The sequence below is a fragment of the Apteryx rowi genome, unplaced genomic scaffold, assembly GCF_003343035.1.
Source record: "Apteryx rowi isolate R43461 unplaced genomic scaffold, aptRow1 scaffold_557, whole genome shotgun sequence".
NCBI classification, from domain to species: domain Eukaryota; kingdom Metazoa; phylum Chordata; class Aves; order Apterygiformes; family Apterygidae; genus Apteryx; species Apteryx rowi.
The window spans coordinates 567,996-574,979 of record NW_020450824.1 but is presented as its reverse complement, the minus strand read 5'-3'; positions in this window follow the sequence as shown (position 1 = coordinate 574,979).

Below are 6,984 nucleotides of genomic sequence, written 5' to 3'. Positions count from 1 at the left end.
GCGAGATGCAGCCCCCGGCGGCGGCGGCGGCTGGAGACGGGGCTGCGCTAAAAACCGTAGATGGGGCTTCCTCTTCGGAAAACAGAACAAGAAAAAAAAAGCGGGGAGGAAAGCGCCACCGTGTAAACCGCCCGTCCTTCCCGGTGCTGGCAGTGAAGGTGTTTATCTCCCTTCCTGTGCAGGTTGTTTTTTGGCGAGAGGTGGAGGTGTTGCTCTCCGTGCGGCTGGATGCTCGTCCCCTGCTTTGAGTGGTGCAGGCGCAGCCCGGGTGAGTTTTGTGGGGGGGAGGGGGGGGTGCGTGCGTGAGGGTGAGTGCGAGTCCCAGCTCTCGGGGCTGATCTGTGCAATCAGCAGCCAATCGCACCGCCTTCTTGTTCGGCTCCGGCTGCAAGCGAGAGGCAAAGCGAGGGGGAAACCACCACCCAAAGGAAAACGCGCACACGCACACACACACCCAGGCAGAGGCAGAGTTGGCTCTACTCATTCAGTCACTGGCACTGACTGTGTCCCCGGGGGCAGCTGGGAGTAGTAGGGTGGTGGGATGTTCCTCTCCCTACCTCCACCCAGCCTCTTCCAAAGGCAGAGAAATAAAAAGGTTGCACTGAAACAAAAATCATGAATCAAATCACATCCAGCCTCCTCCTGGTGAAAATCTCGGGTCTCGGCTGGGCTCAGAGCACCAGTCCATGGCAGGCAGGTGGAAGGGATGGTAACCGGGCTGTGCTGGGCATTGAGCCCACCTCTCCCCAGGGCCAGCCCTCCTCAGCGGCACTCTGCTTCCTCCTCTGTCCCCCTCCAACCCAGCCTGGGCTGGCCAAGGTGCCCCCAGCAGGCTGGAGCACATGGGCAGGGACAGGCTCCATGCCCCAGGCAAAGGGGACTGTGCTGCAAGCTCCGTGAGATCAGGCAGGGAAATCCTGCACATCAGGACTCCTCCGATACAACAGGGCACAGCAAGGCATTCCTTGCTCGGCTGAGAGGATTTCGCTTGCCTCCCGCCTTTGCTGCTTTTCACCACCAAAAGTACCAAGCTCCACAACAGCAGACAACACCCCATCGATGTGTAACACTGTCCCTTTCAAAAAACACTCTGCAACACAAAGGGCRCCTCACCTCATGCATCTGGTGAGGGGAAGGCTCTCTGCGTTTTCCAGGTTTATAAATACCTAAGCTCACATTTGGGAAATGACTAGGTTTCCGACCTTAAGAAGGGAAAAAAGAAAATTACCTTGCAGCTYAGCGTATGGAGCTTAACACACAGTATTTCTAGCACGGGGCACTCATGTTTTCAACAGGCTATTTACAGGGCTAACTGTTAAACCGGAGTATAGAGCTTCCACTTGTGTCTTGCGTGGCAAAAGATAACAAAGCAAACCCTAAAGGCACTATACACCTACAGAAAAYGTATCACTATCATGCACTTAAGTGTATACTAAAATGTATCACTGGAGAGAACAAGCTTGCCTTTCAAATTCCACTGAACATGGCACTTGGGTACCAAGCATCCTTATGCAGTTTTAATACTATAACTACAAGAAGCGAGCACCTACTGGCAGGTATGAAGTAAAGAGATGATTTTCAAAAGCAGACTAATGATTTTTGTACGCTAAAATGCATGAAAATTTGTGTTTCATTTTCAGAGTTTTGAGGCATCCAATTTGCCATACACATCTAAAAATATTATATACATATGTACACAGACACACACAATTTTAACAGTGATGCTAACAGAAAGACTAACTTTACATTTCAGGTCTCTATATAAGAAACTTACATTAGTGCAAAATAAAATTTGGGCAATTCAATATACAGAAAATTAAGGTGTGATCAGGTTCTTGGACAAAAATAATAAGATCAACATAGTTCTCTGCAGGAAGGAAACAAARTGATTTGAACTGATAGCTGAAAAATTCAGCCCAAATAGCCATCTCTGACTTACAACCATGACTGAACTTTCAGTCCCAAAAGAGGAATCTTGGAGCAAGTGAAACACTGGTTGAACGCAAGTGCTATTTCAACTTTAGTCATGTTATTTTCTAATGGTGAGAGACATCATTAAAAAAACTATTTAAATAAAACACTAGCATAACCCAAGTCTTTTAAACTTACAGTGCCAAATAATTGGCCATGAGAATGTAATCTGTTTTGCATGCCCAGCAAATGAGGGATCTTACACACTGCTGCCTGACTCTTGAGGTTGGACCACTGTAAATTGGGAATGACTTCAGTACAAGAGAAATATTCAGAGACAGCACGTATGTATGTCACACAGTACTTGAGCAAAGGCGGATTAGAGAAGAACTGACTGAAGCTCAACRTGGAAGCTCAAGCACACTATTGCTGTGCTTTTATTTTAAATCTTTTAAGACTTAGCATAAAGCATTGTTTATGCAAAATTAATCCAGAATTTGGCTCCCAGAACCCTGCCCCACCATCTGCCTGTGGTTAAGTTAGGTGTCTAAAACAGAAAGTCAGCCCAGCACAATCCTGTTTTAGTCAGTGAAAAGAAAGAGGACTCTTGGGGTAAGGGAGAAAGGAAGAGGGGACTTCTCAGAGCACAAAGTGAGGTGCCTTCTCTGAATCCCTCCTTTTAGACTGCCATTGTAGTTTTTTGAGAATGCTGCAGAAGCACAGATTGGGTTTCAAATATCACTTGCTTTGCAAACTGTCCCCCAGATAGAGTGGGATTCTCATCGCATGCAGTTCTGAAGCTCCCAAAGTTAAAAAATATCCTTAGATCAAACTGGACATATGATTTTACATGCCACAGCACCGTGACTGCACAAAGCAATCCGAACCAGCACGTGCAAGTAGTTACTCCTCATTAGTAAATAACGGCTGGCAAACTCTCAGACCTGGCATCTGAGATAACAGTGCTTCTGCACCTTCCTATTTTTTCTTTTCAATTTCTTGTGTGGAAGTGCTGCAAATCACTAGCAAGTTCAGTGCTGGTCAGAGAACAAAATTCCATCCATGTCCCAGAGAGCTTAAAGTTTAACCCCACAGGTTTCAAAATAATGTTGATTTACAAGAGAAGAAAGAGGCCCCTTGAAGCCATATAACTGTACTGGTACCATGTGCAATGGCGAAGCTGTGTTCCCAGCCTTGACAGAGGGGCACGGTGCTTCCGTTACAAATACCACAGACGTGATGGCACCCACAGGCTCACCCTCAGAAGACTGGTTCTGACAGCGATTTTTTTTATCTGCAAATATCACTGAGAGATGCTATGGACATCTTGAAGTGCCACTGAAACCACCCCTTTCTTTCACAAATGCAGTATTTCCAACCAGGAGGCACATTCTACATTTTAGGTTTGGTAAAAAAATCTGAATGATCAAATTCAATGGGTTATTTAGATAATAGTCAGATTCCAGCTGCTCTACAACCCTATAATAATGTGTTTGCCTATGTCATTTATGGGACGGGAGGGGAAGTGGAAAGAAATAATTCACAAGTGGATTGGGACAGTGATGGAACTGGAAAAGGACATGGTGTGATAAATGGATAGGTTGCCTAGCTTACTCAGCACAGCTAGACTACAAGCCCAGGTGAAAGGACTGTGCAACCAGTATTGCCAAACATGAGTGGGTTATTCTGTTGCCATACCAAACTTCAGTAGCAAAGAGAAGAAAAAGACTTAAAACAGATCAGGAATATTAAGAATTTATGTACCTGAATGATACACTTACCTTTTATTTAATCTTTATCTAAATTCTCCATTAATGTGTGATACCTCAACGATTTGTTATCTCTGCACTTTTTTGGGTAGCAATATTAATGTATTGACATTGCTTTGCATCTTTCAGTTATGAACCACAGCTAACTTTTAGCAAGACAGTGCCAGGGTCAGTGTTAGCTCGCTGGGGCTCTGCCAGGAGGGGTGGGGGCTACAGCTTCCTCAGTCATCCCRCAGCACCGTGCAGATACCAGGAAGTTCTTTTAGGTACCGTGCCAAACGCGGGAGCTGCCTCCCCCTGCCTTTGTCAGCAGAGAGCTTCCTTCCCTGCCAGCAATCTTCCACCTGCTGCCTAAGCCTGCACTCCACCTCTTTTTGTTGCTTTAGGGGTACACGGCCAGGCACGTGACACTGAAGAATCTGCCCTTGTTCTGGTCCTTTAAAAGCCATGCCCTCACAGGGAGATACAGATGTGCCGTGAGGGATGGATAACAAGCCTACGGCCTGCGCTAGCAGTGACTCTGTTCTCACAGATGAGATACTCCCTTGTGCAATATTTCTGTCCCCACAAAATCAGCAGGAAGGTTTAACACTACTATCAGTATAAGCAGACTCCAAGCTTGTAATTCCATCATGTTCCCTCACACATGCTAAAATTACTCTATCATTCTACAAACAATAAATATCAGGCTTACCATGCAGCACTTCAGCAACTTACTAAGCAAAACCAGACCCTACCCTCAACTGAAAGGACTGTCTATCTGYTTGGGAGGGTTTAATCTTCATGACCCCTCTTGTTTGTGAGCTTTCTGCTGTGACTGGCCAACAAGAAACCTGCTAATCCCAACTCTCAAGGTCATTTTGCTGGTATGACTGCCTCAGAACTGGCAACTGTCCCAGTATCACTGACTTGTTTCCTGTAAGGCAATGCACACGCAGTAAATACACTATAGGTGTAAGCCTGCACAATGATGCTGCACTGGAAGGACCCAGTCTACTTGGTCATCCCTCACTCTCACTAGTCTGTGTAAGACACTATCACATGTGGGCCCTGTCAGTCCTGGTCTAGCAAGCAGTTGAAGTTTTGGCAGGAAAAAGCTGTGTTTAATTCAAACTAAGCAGTTTAGAACTGGTGAGGCTCATCTTCTACCCATCTTACTATTACAATTTTTAGAGCATGTATTAAACGTGCACTCACTACTATACCGACTAYATTCCTGGCTACAAGCTTGCATTGTGGCTCTTGGTTCACACAGCTAGTACACTGCAAAGACAAAAAAGGAGGTACCAGCTTTCATCGCAAGTCAAGGCATCATTAAAGTGGAATGAGATTTTTTTCAAAGCTCCTCTGAACTGTTACAGCAGACGTGCAGCATGATGTGTCAAACTGGAAGTCAGTGCACTGCAACTCTTAAATACTTGAGGTACTTCTGGAATTCTCTCTAAATGGGGACCACCTTAAGCACTCACAATTATGAATGGTGCATACTTACAGGGATTACGACACCTAACTTGMGGTGTCTACATATTAGCTGGGTGCCGGCGACCCCATTCCAGTCAATACAGGGACAGGAACCTGAAGAGCTATTCAGCTCACCCTACTGTAGACATTTGGCCTGCCGACTTACTCCCCCTGTAGCTGCAAAGATATTCTTGGGAGTTGTACTGCTGGGACTTTCARCTTCAAAGGCTGGAGTAATATTCCTGAGTTAGATCATGAGCCCCCAGGATGCTTCTTCTGTACCCTTCCTCTTCAGGGGCAGCAATGTGAATACTCGGAAAAGAGGCTCTCCAAATTAATGTCCACTTTTGAAAATATGGATTTTGGCACACAAACAGCAGTCACTGCACCTGAAAGCAGTATCTGAATCTGCTGATAGCGGGGGGAAAAACTCTTCTTTCATCAGTTGATGAGTATTCAGCACTACYGGATTCCACACTTAATGGCCTTTGAGGAGTTGTCAGAAGCAACTCTGCTATCCTGTCAGGCCTGGTTTGTTTTCTTTCTACCTATCAATATTTATTGCCAAGATATGGACATATTAAAACATTGAGAGATAAGCAAAAGGATTTGGCAAAGTGAGAAAATRGTATTCTTTAAAATGAAATATTTTGGTTTAAATAAATTGTGGTTGGTTAGTTTAGATTCTGACTATGTYCCCATCTGAAATTCTCCATGGGCATCTTTTCAGCTCAGTTTCTTAAATAACATTTTACAAACATCAGTGAGGGCTATGGAAAGAACCTGTGGTTTGGTTTTCAGTAGATATTTTGACACTGGTGCTACTTTCAGAATGGAAATGTAGTTCTGCAGTTTTTCTTAGTACACTCTGTGGCCTGAATCCTGCTCCAAGTGAAGCAGATGGGTGCTCTAGGCTGGATGCACTGACTGGCCAGGTTTCATAGGGCCAATGCTTAATAACACAATGAAGTCAGCATTTACTAACACATTTTGCTGAGTTTCTTTCTCTGAAAAAAATAATATTAATTTTTAATTGAGGCATCAGTTTCATCTGCTTCCAAGGCTATATCATGCCTGACCCACCTAAAACGAATGGATTTGCGGATAAGGGAGACTGGTGGATGACATTCACCTTGACTTCAGCAAGGGTTTCGGCACTGTCTGCCACAATATTCTTGTATCCAAGTTAGGATGTTACCAAGTTTGTTAAACTCAAAAAGGACAAATGCAAAGTCCTGCCCCTGGSAAGGACTGGCCCCATGCAACAGCACAGGCTGGGGCCTGGCTGCTGGGGAGCAGCTCTGCTGAAAAGCGCCCAGGTGCTCTGGGGGACAGTGAGCTGGGCAGAGCCAGCAGTGCACCCCAGCAGCAGGGAAGACCAACAGCATCCTGGGCTGTATCACCAGGAGTGCGGCCAGTAGATGGAGGGAAGTGAGTATCCCCCTATACTCAGCATTTTTTAGACCATATATAGAATATTGTGTCCATACAGAACGTTGATAAAGGACAGGAGGCAGTTCAGCAAGGTCACCAAAATGGTTGGCGGCTGGAGCACTTGTGCTGTGAGGAGAGGTTGAGGGAGTGGGACTTGTTCAGCCTGGAGCAGAGACGGCTTTGGGGCAATCTCACAGCAGCCTGCCAGTACCTGTGAGGGGGTTAACAAGAAGACAGAAGCAGGCTGATCACAGCATTGCATGGCAAGAGGATGAGAGACAACAGGCACAAGCTGAAACAGGAGAGGCGCAGACTGGATATTAGGAAAAACTTTTCCCCCTGGAGGATGGTCAGGCTTTGGAACAGGTAACCCAGGGAGGCTGTGCAGTCTCCATCCTTGGAAGTTTTC